The sequence below is a fragment of the Typopeltis vanoorti genome, chromosome 13, assembly GCF_054136105.1.
Source record: "Typopeltis vanoorti isolate ZY-2024b chromosome 13, IOZ_Tvanoo_1.0, whole genome shotgun sequence".
Lineage (NCBI taxonomy): Eukaryota > Metazoa > Arthropoda > Arachnida > Uropygi > Thelyphonidae > Typopeltis > Typopeltis vanoorti.
This window is the reverse complement of record NC_143561.1, coordinates 49,057,766-49,072,063: the sequence shown is the minus strand read 5'-3', so window position 1 is coordinate 49,072,063 and position 14,298 is coordinate 49,057,766.

Genomic DNA, 14,298 nt, shown 5'->3' with positions numbered 1-14,298 from the left:
GTGTCTTTTTCAACTGCGCCCCATACAAAATAATCCATGGGGTTAAGGTCTGGGGAGTTTGGAGGCCAAACATTTGGACTGGTGAAGTCGTAGAAATTTTCAGACAACCATTTTTGACTTTTCCCAGAGGTGTGGCAAGGGGCCGAATCCTGCTGCCATACATACGGCCTACCATTGGCTACCCTTGTTATCCAGGGCTTGACTACAGTTAGCAACTCCACGAACAAAGCCCGAATTCCAATGCCAGGGTTCTTCAACACCTGTTCCTGCAGATTTGCGAGGAATTCTGCTGTACGAACGCAATCAGATCGTCTGCTAGGGATCTTTCTTCTTGCTACATCCTCGTAGTCACCATTGCAAGTCTCTAGTTCATGCCTGATTGTTTTTACTGTATTCAGGGAGCATTGGGCAGCAGTCGTAATATCCTTATTTTGATGGCGGGCACGAATCATCATGATACAAGTTATTCTCTTCCATGATTCAGGTGGGTTCCAGCTATCCATCCTTTCTGACATCTTGTATATGAATGAAGAAGGGTCCAAACTTTTAAATGAAGAGAAGTGTGTGTTAATACATGTAACTTACGGAAAAATATAATTAATTATAAATATGTCAAATTTATCCCGAACACCCTGTATATATATATATATATATAATGATAAATCTTTTTATGTCACATTTTGAAACTCAGGGGCTACCCTAAGTGTCGAGTCTTCAAACTTCGAGTCACCAGAATTCAAGGAGAACCAGCCTACCAGTCCGGAACTCGGGGGGGGGGGAGAGTCCCCCTGAAGACTCGACACTCAGGGCTACCCTAAGCGCCAGGGAGAGGGGGAGGAACACCCCCTTTCAAGTCTTCAAAATTTGAGTGATCAGAATTCAAGGAGAACCGGCCTACCAGTCCGGAACACGGGGGGTTGGGCGCCAGGGACCCCTAGTACATATATATTTTGTGAGTTCAAGTCTCTTTTCATTGGCCTTTTGAGTATGAAAGTGGCACTTAGATTCAGCAGAGAAAGAGAGGAAGATGAAGATAGAATGAAACAGTGTTAAAGGAGATAAAGAAGCCTCAGTTGACCAGTTTTAGTTGTTCCCTCCCCCCGGGGTTCTTCTAAAAGGGTCGTTTGACATTTCACTCATTAAAGGAAAAGTCCCAAAAATGAAAAATTCACTAAAAACCTACAAGAGTAAACAGGAAAAAAAAAAATTAAAAATGCTATAAAAACCAGTTCACGAAGTATAAAAGCCTGTAGAACATAATAAAAGATAAAAACATGTAAACAAATTGGGGAGACCTGGCCGAAGAGATCCCACCCTAAAAGGGTTTAGGTCCACCTCGATGTTGGCCTTCGCAATACGGGTTTATTCAGGCCAACCCCCCCCCCCCCCTTCCTTACATTAGAATAAAATGAAGTTAGACTAACATGACAAAACGAACAAAATCTGAGTTTAAAAGGTCATGAAATGAATGATGTCATAAATATATACAAACTTTAAATTTTTCATGTATAATCTGATATATGTTTGGTGGCCCATCTCCTTAGGAACCGTTCTCCCAAGAGGTGTCTTTTCTGCTCCAGGAATCGAGGGAGATAGGTGGAGAAGCAGTTCCTAATTCGATGGTAGACTCTGTCCTCCTCCTCCTCTTTGAGAAGATGTTTTTTGAATATTCTGCATATCTGATGTTTTATAACATTGATGAGAAAAATTAGTTTTTTTTTTTTTCTTGCATTTTCTCACCGGTGGAGGAGGAACTGCAATAGTACCACTTCAGAGAAAATGGACAACGGGATCGTAAGCACTTCAGCTCCTTCACGAAATGCGCTAAATTGGTAGATGAGGTGCCTTACAATTTCGATTACATGGTATCTGATTTTTTAACGATATCATCATTTTTTTTTGTCATGTTGTACCATCATTTATTATTTTGGTTTAACCAATAAGAATACAATTTGGTCGGCTAAATCCCAAATTGCCAGCCCATCCTCGTTCGTTCAGTATGAAAGTAGATACCCAACAGGGTGCACCACGAGAAGGTGAGGATTGGACATTAGGTCAGAAGCCCTGGTCGGTTCTCCGCATTCCTTTAAAGGCTATGTGGAGGTCTCCTCTCAGTTATACAGCTTTGACCCTTAAGCACCCCTTTTAACGATACTTCTGACATAATGATTAGAAATATATACACATTAGCGCAAGAATAATGTTTAATTTGCCAAATATTTCGGTCTGAATATTACAGACCATCTTCAGTGGCTACATAGGAATAGTTTTTAGAAAACGAAGTGGAACAATTGATCATTCATACATAGAACGAGCCGCGTGATGTCATATCGCTAAGTATTAGAAGAGTAAACATTTTTAAAACATAATTAAAGATGTTAATTCAGAAATTCGTGTAATGATCTTAAATAACACTAGACTGATAAAAAAAAAAAAAAATCTGTTATCCCGATTAAACTTTCCCAAATTTTTGATACAGATATACAGTCATTTCGATTCAAGTTAGCACGTTGAAGTAAGGCCTCCACACTTTCTTTAAATAAACGTTCAAATTTGTAGCGACATCTGTGTAGGAGGAGAGTCTTGGACCAAAGGATGTTGTGGTTTGTTTCTAATCCACGCTGAGCAAATCCAGATTTCTCAGGTTTGTTGTGTTGAATGGATGATTGATGCTCTTGAATTCTTTTTTTTTCTATGGAACGTCCAGTTTGTCCAAAGTATCTTTAGATGATGGAAACTGGGTGGATAATTTGTTGATAGGTGTATAAGTGTATAACACATCTGCCAATTAAATTGGCAGATGTGTGATTTGGTGCCAATGCTTTCCATACCGTTTGAACTGGGTTAGTGAAATAGGAATATTTCAAGATCGGCAGAGCAAACCCTCCTTGCGTGTGTGTGTGGGGGGGGGGGGGGAGAGAAAAGCTCTGTATACCTCGTGTTTCCTGTGGCTCCAGAAGATGTCGATGAGCTGTCTGTAATATCTTGTGCGTCTGGGATGCTCGTTAAGCTGAATGTGTGTAGCACCGCTGGTATTTGATTTGTTGCTTTACCTTTAAAAGCGAAATAACTTGATTTAATTTAATATCGAATTGTTTTTATGCTGGTAATCCAAGAAAGAGAATTCCTAATATTGTTTTTGTTAATGGTATCAAACGAAGGTAGCAGAAAGAAATACAGAGCAACAGCAATCAATTACCTCCAATAGTCCTTATAAGGATAAGGACTGGCTTAAAGGGGCGAAGCAAGAATGCTTTTCATATTCCCCGTTATCTGTAGCGGACAGTGTAGGGATAAGGTGTTATTGAGCTATTAAATTAAAGCTCTGATCATGGCAGGAGGGTAACAGCAATAGCCGAGCCTCAGTTAGAGCTTCATTAGCTACAGCATTACCCTCCAAGAGTATTGGATTGAATGAATCAATTACCTCCAATAGAATTTAACATTGGTAGTACACAATAAAAAGTATATTAATAAATATAAGGTGTGTTCCTAAATCTCAATAAAAATCTTAACAATCATATTTTTTTTGAAAAGGAAATTAACATTTATAAGAATACTACTCTTCCCAAAATAATATATATTTTATTTACTAATCTTATTTTCATATAAATAATGAAAATAAATCTCATGCCGAGGAACCAGGTCACCCTATTTTACATAACGGTTCCATGTGCTATGTGAAAACATTAATATATATGGATATTATTTCTGGGAAAACTCCCAGGTTACTCCTCTTAACAAACTATTATATTTACGGCTATTTTTCCTGCTTCTGTTTAGGAGGTGCCCCTTTTTTAAATGTCATTGGCTATTTACTCACGGATTCTTAGGGCATTGTAGATGTAAATTTACCAACAAATATATGTAGCGTAAGGAATAGAAATTTACATACCTTTTTCTGGGTGTTGTGGCTTTTCCTCAGTCTGCGATGTCCAAACTACGGTGTGTGTGTGGGGGGGGGGGGAGGAGTAGGCAATGTGGGAGAATTAAAATAGAAATGAAAAAAAAACGGGTTTTTTAAATAATATATATACTATATTATTAGGGATGGGCGGAGCGTTTTTCTATATTTATATAGGGTGGGAAAGGGTGAAAGGGGTTGAAAACAGTAACTGATTTTTAGAGGGGGGGTTGACGGGGTGCGGCCCGTTTCGACTATGCTTGGTCGTCGTCTGAACACGTGGAAGAAGTGGATGCTATGTCAGGTCGGGTAGGTGCTTCTGCTCTTGAAGTGTTTGTGTTATCGCCTATTGGTCGGGGTTGTGACCTCAATTTTATGTTGTGAAGCTTCCTCGGAGATTATGTAGGGCCTGTGGACGTTTTAGAATATCGGAAACAATAGCCTACATAAATTCCAAGGTTTGGAAACTTCACAACATAAAATTGAGGTCACAACCCAGACCAATAGGCGATAACACAAACACTTCAAAAGTAGAAGCACCTACCCGACCTGACATAGCATCCACTTCTTCCACGTGTTCAGACGACGACCAAGCATAGTCGAAACGGACCGCACCCCGTCAACCCCCCCCCCTCTAAAAATCAGTTGCTGTTTTCAATCCCTTTCACCCTTTCCCACCCTATATAAATATAGAAAAAACGCTCCGCCCATCCCTGATAATATAATATATATGTATACATATATATTATTCAAAACGGGTTTTTTCCATTTCTATTTAATTCTCCCAAATTGCCTCCCCCCCTCCACACACTCAGTAGTTTTCGGACATTGCAGAAAGAAGAAAAGCCACAACACCCAGAAAAAGGTATGTAAATTTCTCTTCCTTTATGCTACATATATTTGTTGGTAAATTTACATCTACAATGCCCTAAGAATCCGTGAGTAAAAAGCCAATGACATTTAAACAGGGGAACTCCTAAACAGAAGCAGGAAAAATAGTCATACATTAATATATATAAAATTTAAATTAAGGGATATCACATCCCATATTGTTTCACAGCCGAATATAAGAAACTCAAAGAGTTTTGGACTCGCTGAACTTTATATAGTTTCTTATTCGGCTAAGAAACAATATGGGATGTGATATCCCTTAATTTAAATTATACGAAACAATATGGGATGTATAATAATATAATAATAATGATATCAATATGCCCGAGCCTCCGTAGCTCAGTCGGTAATTAACTAATAAAAAAGTCGTAATTACTGAAGTGGCTTAAAGACTGAATTTTGTGGGCAGCATTTGTTTTCCAATGTATAATATGCTTAGTACAATCTCGCTTATAATATTTTGGTTTGAATAAAGTAACAATTTATTTTCTGCATTTCTTTCTCTTTTTTTTTTTTGAAAAAAAATTTAAAAACTCCAAAGTAATCAAACAAAACAAGAATATGAATATGAGAAAACTCTTTTTTTTTTTTTTAATGGAACACGTAGCTATGTAAATATTTTTCATATCTGTTTATCCTATGCTAGCATTCGATTTAAGATTTCCAGCTCACGCGAGAAAAGAAAAAAAAAAAAAAAAAACATCTTCATCCAAGAGGTGCTCCCAATATAGGCCGTCATGTTTATTAACCCATAGAAACAGGTTAAGCCTAACACACGACGTGCTATAAGTTTCCGCCATTGACATCACGCAATAACAAAGGCAAGCTAGAAAAAACATCATTTAGTCAAAGCACAATGAAAGCAAATAATTGTCTTACGTGAGATCATAACACGAGCCATGGACTGGCAGATGCGATAGTCACCCGTTCCTGGTCGATAGCATTCTGACACGGTTGGCCGCAGATAGGTGGCCGGAATTCCGGCAATATTTCTACCGAGTCCCATATCTGTCAATTTTTCGCTGCCGACAGTGCCTTTTCTAAATCATAAAACCTTCCACGGAAAAATTAAACCTTGTTATCTTATACAACCTCGGAGAAATTCATTATTTATTATGATTCTTTTGACGCTTCGGAAATGTATATATTTTTCGTAGCTTTGGCGTGGAACTTTTAGCCTGCCGCCAGGGCAGCCCGTTAAAAAGAAATCTCGTGACTCGACAAGAGAATGAAATATTGGCTGGTAGTAAAATAGTCGTAAACAGATGCATTAATTAAAGAAAACGAGAAAATAATAAATAGGACTCTTTCGTTGTGTTTTTTTTTTTCTTTCTTTTTCATTTAATTTTGATTTATTTTTGTCTATAAGATTGATATCGAGTTTGACACACTTCGATGACCAGTTAATTGTTGTAGTGACCTCTAACGGATAATTTCTAACACAACATAACAATGTGAATAATATTGGAATTTTGGTGGCAACGTTTTTTTTTTCTTTCTTTCTTTCAATTTATTACTACTATTTTTTTTTTTTTTTATATATATAATTTACATTAAAAACACCCAGTTATAACTGCAGGAATACATCCCTGTTTGTTAATATTTTAATTTCATTTAATATAAAATGTATAAAATAAAGATTCTCAAATCCATAATATAAGTTTCTAAAATTATTATTATTATTATTATTATTATTATTATTATTATTATTATTATTATTATTATCATCATCATCATCCTCAGATAAGCTTAATAAAAAAGCTTCGAGGATGCAAGCAGAGACGTTACATCTCAACCGAGATCAACAGAAAGAAAGAAAAAAAAATATTTATTACAAAGAAGTACTGTAGTTACAGCACTTAAATACATTAAAAGCAAAATTATAAAATATATATAACTTATTGTTATACTATAAATACTGTTAAAAATGTAATCTTATTCAACTGCAACTATAAATTACCATCTACGGTTAGGCACAGTAGAGTTCCCCTCCTCAAGGCCCTTGGAGGGGTCATGTAATAATAATAATAATAATAATAACATATCGGTCTTCTGATAACTGGCGGCAGCATAAAAGTGAGACTGTATTGGAAAACGAAAAAAACAAAAATTCTCTAGGACTTTAGAATACAAACTGATCGGCATTTTGAACTCAATAGACCTGACATCCCAATTATCGAACCTCGACAAGTTTGGATTATCGATATCGTAGTACCCAGTGATAACATCAACAACAAATAACTGGAAAAAAGTTACTAAATATCGAGATCTGCCAATGGATGTTGGCCGACTGTCGCTTAAACACACCAAACTCATCCGATAGTGCAATTGGTGCAACTTCAAAGAAGCTCTCCAATTATTTATAGCAATTAAACATCAACGAAATGACCCCATACGACCTACAAAAAACAGCATTACTTGGAACAGTCCATACTTTACACGCTACCTGACAGACTATTCTTAGATTCTTGGGTAGAATTTGAACTACTCTGTATCACCAGTCCAATTGTTGTTTAAATAGTCTCTGGATTTGATTGTGTATCAATTATGTGAATAAAATAATAACATATCGTTCAGTTTATGATCCACTGATAGTTATTTGTCCAAAGGCGAGGGCTTATTAGTTTCATTTGATAAACTTTTTAAAGTACAATTATTAGAAACATCAAGATCTTCCATAATCGATGATTTAAACTCTGGACTGGCTTACATCTTCTAGCATCTCCTGGTACACATCTTAGCCATAACGTATGCAAAAGAACACGCACATACACACAAATCTATCCAGCTTGGAATGTTTCTCGCCCATTTGTATTCCCAAAATCATTATAAGAATGCTTGTTAATATCCAGAGCAATCCAATTGGATCCCAAATCCAATCCAGTCATCCTCTTATAGATGTTCACTTTCTTGTTTATGCTTCTTCGGTAAATATTTTTAGGGATATTCTACAAAAATGGCGCCCCATCCCTGTCCTTTCTTCCAAGATTATAAAGGATATGAGCAACAATCATTGGATCAACTTCCTCACTCTATCTTTCCCAATAACTATAAATTCATTATATATAAATAAGAAAATTTAGATTACTTCTATGTTTGCCTCATAGATGGCGCTTTAGTTTACTGTGAGCGAGTTGACTTTTTTTTATTGCAGCAGGCAAATGCTGTTGTACTGTCTACCTTAAATCCATTTTAGAATTATTCTCCTAGCCAATCCCCGAAAGTTTAGCAACCATCCGAAATTTAAACTTTAATAAAAATTTACATATTCTTCTTAACTGTTTCTCAAAACATTTATACAGCTAGCTCCCTAAATTTCTTTTGAGTTTAAATTTTATTTTTCATAATAAATATACTTATCAATTTCGTATTTTTATAGTTTAAATATTTCTGCATAAAATAATTATTCAAAATTAATAAATATTAATCTTATAAATATTACTGATAATTAAATAAAAACGATCTAATTTTTATACATTCGGAATCTTGCATTTAACTAGTAAATGGTAGTTAGGCAAATAAAAAAATAAAAGGCAAAACAAACAAACAAACAAAAAACAGCGTTTCAGCTATATCATATAAAAACTAACAATTAAGAGTTAATTTTATATTCCAAGCGTATTGTGATGGCATTTCCAAAATGTCTATTTCATCACATTGTTGAAACTCGAGGCACGCGTCACGAGTTAAAAGAAATTTACATGACAAGACATGCGCAGATTGTATTAAATGATAATAACAAGTGAAATATTTGCACTATTTGTGAATGTTTTCATATTAAATATAAATTTTAGATTTCTTTATCGGAATACTTTAAAAGTGTTGATTTCTTGAATTAAAAATCCGTATTAAAGAATAAAAATTTCGGTGACCAATGGAAATTTCTGTTTCTATAAATAAAATAAAATAGAACTAGAGTATCATAAAAAAAAATAAATAAATCGATTTCGATCCAATTTTCAAAGGTGGGAACTCTCTAGGCAGCTAATATCACTTTAAATGAGATTGTCGAGTTTGTAATTGCTACATTTCTACAAATAAAAAAAAAATCCGTTTCAAATTAGACAGTTAAACTTACGAAGGTGAAGAAGTGTTGGATAGAAGTAACGGGAGGGTAAAGGGGGGGATGAGTGAGTGGGTGGGAAAGAGAGAGAAGTTTTCCCATTTCATTAGCGATAGCTTTAATTTCACTCCAAGGATTCGCCCTTCTTTGGCCGTGAGGTGTCATTAGAGACTGTTGCTATGGTATCAGCAGCGGAATGCGAACAGATGAACTTCACACGTATCCTAAGAAACGAATTGGATGGAAACGAATAGACTTCGATAGCCGACAATCGCTTGGGAACCTCTACTTGCGTCTTATTGCTGGTCAATGGACGTAGATGACGACATCACAATGGGAGAACACGGTGCCGGAGTGTGGTCTAATGAAATCCCTAATAGCACAATAACCGTACTGAGCTAGGACTAAACCCGAGAAAAGATCCAATTTCGCTAAACGCGATCTATTGAATCGGAGCGTGTCCACTTAATGGTGAGCTCAAGCACAGTAGCTAAGGACTTAGGGAAAAATCCCACCTAACTGTATCGACTTTTTTTTTTTTTTTTTCCCTTTCGCCAAGTTACCTTAAACTTTATTCGATCATTGATATGATAGCCGGAAAATGAAAAGAAAAAAACAACAACAACTTTATTATCATTTTGTATGATCCAAGTTGGGATTGGTTATAGTCATATCGGAAAAGAGATTTGATAAACAGTCACGCAAATGCTGGATTTTTTTTTTTTTTTGGATCGTATGAACTTCAATCCTTAGGGAAAAAAGAGACAATGAAATTTATTGGACAATATTTATTGAAACAATGCAGAAATCGACATGAACAGGACACGCGCAGCTTTCAACTGACAGACTGCGCGTGTAGCTTGTAATTGACAATTCAAAGTGAAATATTGAGATGAATTTCATGCTTGTTTCATTTCAATTGTTTTTTTTATTATTATTTTTTATTTTTTATCATTTTTATTATTTTATTGTTTTATCATTTTTTATCATTTGTTTTTATTATTTTTTATTTATTTATTTATTTTATCATTTTTTTATTTTTTATCATTTTATTTTTATTTATTTATTATTTATTTATTTATTATTATTTATTTCTTTATTTATATTATCATCAATGCAAAGACTATTTTATATCAACATTTACATTAAATGGAAGAACACAAACGGAAACCAATGTTAATAGAATATAAAATTGAATTGACTTCTTTAGTCAATTTACTAATCCGTGGTGAGCGGTGAACTGGGGGGGAGATGGTATTTAAGAACGTATTTAGTGTGTGCGTTTATTGCAGTAGTTTGAATGCGTTTAAAGAAAAATGTAACCACTAGGAAGAGGTGGAGTTTCGTTACGTGTTCCCATTGAGGAGAAGAAGATGCTTGTCTGTGATCAAGTTCATCCTTTTGCAAGGATTTAGTCACGGAAACAAGCCAATCCCCCTGAAGGAAGTTCGGAGTTCTTTCCTGTCATCGTCAATACGAAAGTGACAGACGCTGGATTGTTTAGCAAACATCCTCGGAGGGATTGGCTAGCTTGTTGCTACGGCATAGCGATTCCCTCGTCTCTCTACCCCCCCCCCCCCCCGCTCCCCGCGGTTCCTTCGTTACTAACAAGATGTCGGACGGGAATGAAGTAGAGTGTTGCGGCGTGACACTCGCGTCTCCTCCAGCGTTTGTTGTGATCACGTGACATGGATATTTCGTGCGTGTTTCGGAACGGGGGTTTTCGATCTCTGAGAGAACTTTACAGGACAGAGAAAAGAATGAAGAGAGGAAAAAAATAATCCGATTTGGTAATTCTAATTAATAATGGATTGTTAATAGGATAGATAGAAAGAAAGAATAAACAGGAATGACTAAAGAGGAAAGATAGAAAGAAAGAATAAACAGGAATGACTAAAGAGGAAAGATAGAAAAAAAGTGTAAAGGAGACGAGGTTGAATAGAGAAAGAATGATAGTAGGAGAGAGAGAACAAGTATGTATTTTTCGTGAGTGTCATATGCATCTGTGGGGACATTTGAAAGTGCTTTTATTTCGCCTCTTACGGACGTAAACACACGCCAAAGTAAACAGCAGCGGCTCACCCGTAGACAACATGCTGGAATGTGTCATCGGCCGACACTTTCTGTCTCTCCCGAGACCGCTGCTGTCAAAGATGGCATGTCTGGTGTCGTTCTCTTTAACACAAACTTGACGTAGCTGGGGGAGCACTCACTTCTGACCGGATCTATCGCTCGAACCACTTCCAAGTACGTTCGTTGTAACCTTTAACCCTTACGTATGAAGAGGGGGAAAGGAGAAGAGATAAGAAAACGATGAGAACCCGGATGGATGGCGTGTTAGCAGCCCCAAAAAAGAACGTCTGAAATTATTCTTTCTGTTTGCAAAAGTGAGTTTGCAAAAGCCAATCCAACCAAGTGGTGTGTGTGCGTGAGTATTTGCTTCGAGGATCATGCAATGATTTAAATTCTTGTAATTGCCTCTTGAATTTCGACACCTTTGCTTCTTCCACTCGGGCGTGCTGTCTTAACAAGTGTTCTCCAATGTTTGAAGTAGCAACCCTCACGCATGAGTTTCGTTCGCTTTTGATTGAGCAAGAAACAGAATGGAAAGGGCGTTTGAAAACAGTACGCACATCTTACGCTATTCGCCCATTAAACATTATCCAGTTATCCAATGTGCTAATTAGATGTTAGTACGTGATCAATCGCTGAAGGAAATATCTACGGCAGTTGAACCAGAAAATGCAGTCTAACACTGAATGTCAACAACAGAGAAAAGTATAAAGACAAATAAGTAAATTTTATTCACTTGATTTCAATTTTGTCGTTTTTTTTTTTTTTTTTTTTTCTCAATGCTCACCATACATTCTTTAATGTTTTAACCAAGATTTTATGAATCTCAAAACACAGCTGAAAATGGTATTCTCCGTTCAATGTCAGGCGATCATTGAATACAAGTGCAGGCGAGCCACGCAACACCCACTAAAAATGGTCTTGCAAATTACCCAAAAGCTCGCATCACACGTACCGCTTCTATCGTGTTTTTTTAAATGGGAACAGCAGTTGGTGAGTCGTTCAGAGAAGTGAGTTTAGTAGACTGCAGATAGCAAACCCTCATTCACGCTAACTACCGACTAATAGCCGTCCTTTGAAGCGTCCTCCTCTCTTGTGTGGCCCACTTATCAGAATAAAACTAAACGAAGAAAAAAAAACACGCATGCAGCAAATGCTTTGGCTGATAAAACGGGTCGTAGGCCTGTTACTGAGTTAAAAGCCATGCTGAGAAAAATTAAGGGACATTTCTATTCTAGGGGGGGGTTAAGATAATTGACTCCCTCCCGTTAAAATACGGCTGCATCCAGCGATGTTTGTCAATGAAGGCTAAACTCGTTCGGGTGGATAAATGCAGTCCCGGTTGAGCCGGGACTGCATTTATTCCCCCTCTACACACCCACCCACCTACCCACTTCGTTTTCGTGGTTGTTGAAGGGCTTCTATCGGAGACAAACTTCTACAGCGATGAGACAAAAGTCATCCCTTTGGTTTCTATGGATACGGCAAGTACTTGACTGCCGTGATTTGTCGTCAGAAGGCAGCGTATAGGCGAAGAAAGAATGTCATTACTGGGTGCGCTGAATTGGTCAGATTCCCCCCCCCCCCCTTCCCCCGAACAAGCTTCGGAGTGAATTAGTTTTTGTCCACAATAAAAGGCACGAAACTCGACGGCATTCACTTTTACCAATCTAAGGCAGTCGACTTTCTTGTTCGCGTGCGTTTTAATTGAATGTTTGGACAGAAATATTTCAGCCAATTAACAACCGGAAGGGGATTTTAAATAACTTGGCAATGACAAGGAACATACGCGACAATAGGAGAATGTTGTCACAATATCATAACACCGTTAACGTTCTGTCAAAAGTCATGGAATTTAGATCTTTGCTTTCTGTTCTATTAGGACACTGATGTGCTAGTGAAATACAGCTCTGACGATGTATATCGTTTTAGAGTGAGTGAGTGAGAGAGAGAGAGAGAGAGAGAGAGAGAATTTTCCCTTATATGTACGAAAAGGGAAAAGTACAGAATCATATATATATATATATATGTGTGTGTGTGTGTGTGTATATGGATATATAAATAATGCGGTCTCTATGGAAAGCAATCATCCATCTATCTTGAAGATAAATTCAATCTCTCTCTCTCTCTTTCTCCTTAAATAAATGTCTATAAAAATATTCCCAAAATTCGAATCCCAGTGTTTCAAGGACTTTTTTCTCGATCCTTGCTGAATGTTTTGTATTTCTTATTTTTAAGGGGAGGTACGGCACCATCTCAATCACCATAATCAAATTCCAAGGGGTGTAGGAGATGACAGTACTACATTAAGAACCTACATCATTACCAACTTCCTATCTACAATTTTCCTCCAAATCAGTCTGTTATTTGTCAAGACTCCCACATCGTCAGATCTTATATTTCTATCCTCTAAGGCAGTGCTTCCCAAACTTCTGGATGTCAGGGCTCCCTTTGCAAAAATTAAAATATTTCACGGCCCCCCCCCTCGAAAAAAAATCGTAATAGAGATATATTATTATAATATTTATTGTATTTATATTCAATACAAAACATACACAGCGAATATTGCAAAAATCAAATGCATATATTACATTTTTTGCCTCTTACCGTTTGGTTCTGAAGACGATGCGGGCTGTTCTGGTAAAATACGAAATACTGTCCTTTTTTTTTTAGTCTGTTTCTGCTTCTTCTGATTGTTCGCGGGATTTTTTTTTTATTTTTTATCAACCACTTATCCATCTCAGGGTTAAATTTTTTAACGTAGAATAGATCAAATAATATCACCACTTACTAATACTGGCACACCACAGACTGATAACATGAAATTAGTGAATATTACCTGAATAAGGGAATCCCCCGGACCAGGAACATTTTTCACTTTTGTGACTTTTCTCCTTTTACGGTAATTAAGCCTAACGCGAAACAGACAGCAAAGGCAGTCTGTTTATTAAAACGTGCATATGATTGGTGCGGTATTAACAAAAGATCGCGCAACCGAAAGATATAAAAGCATAGCTGACAATTGAGTTGAAATGCTAACTCTCTTCAACCGAATTCCATATGTGAAACTGCCATAACATTCATTATATATATATATTACTTAGTTTTAACACTTTTAAGAATTTTAACACGTTCGGTTGAATTTTATTGCAGCCTTGGGAAATCGAACTCACACACATCTAATTAATAACAATAGTTTTTAGTTAGATACTGTGTTTGCCCATGCAACATATGGTTTTGTTTCAGTCTATACAGCATAGTTTCTGTATGAGGGGACATGTGATTCATTAATTAGTGTGTTTTTATCCCAGTTGTCTCTAATTGCACTATTTCTTGGGAAATATATTACTGAATCCTCATACCTTAT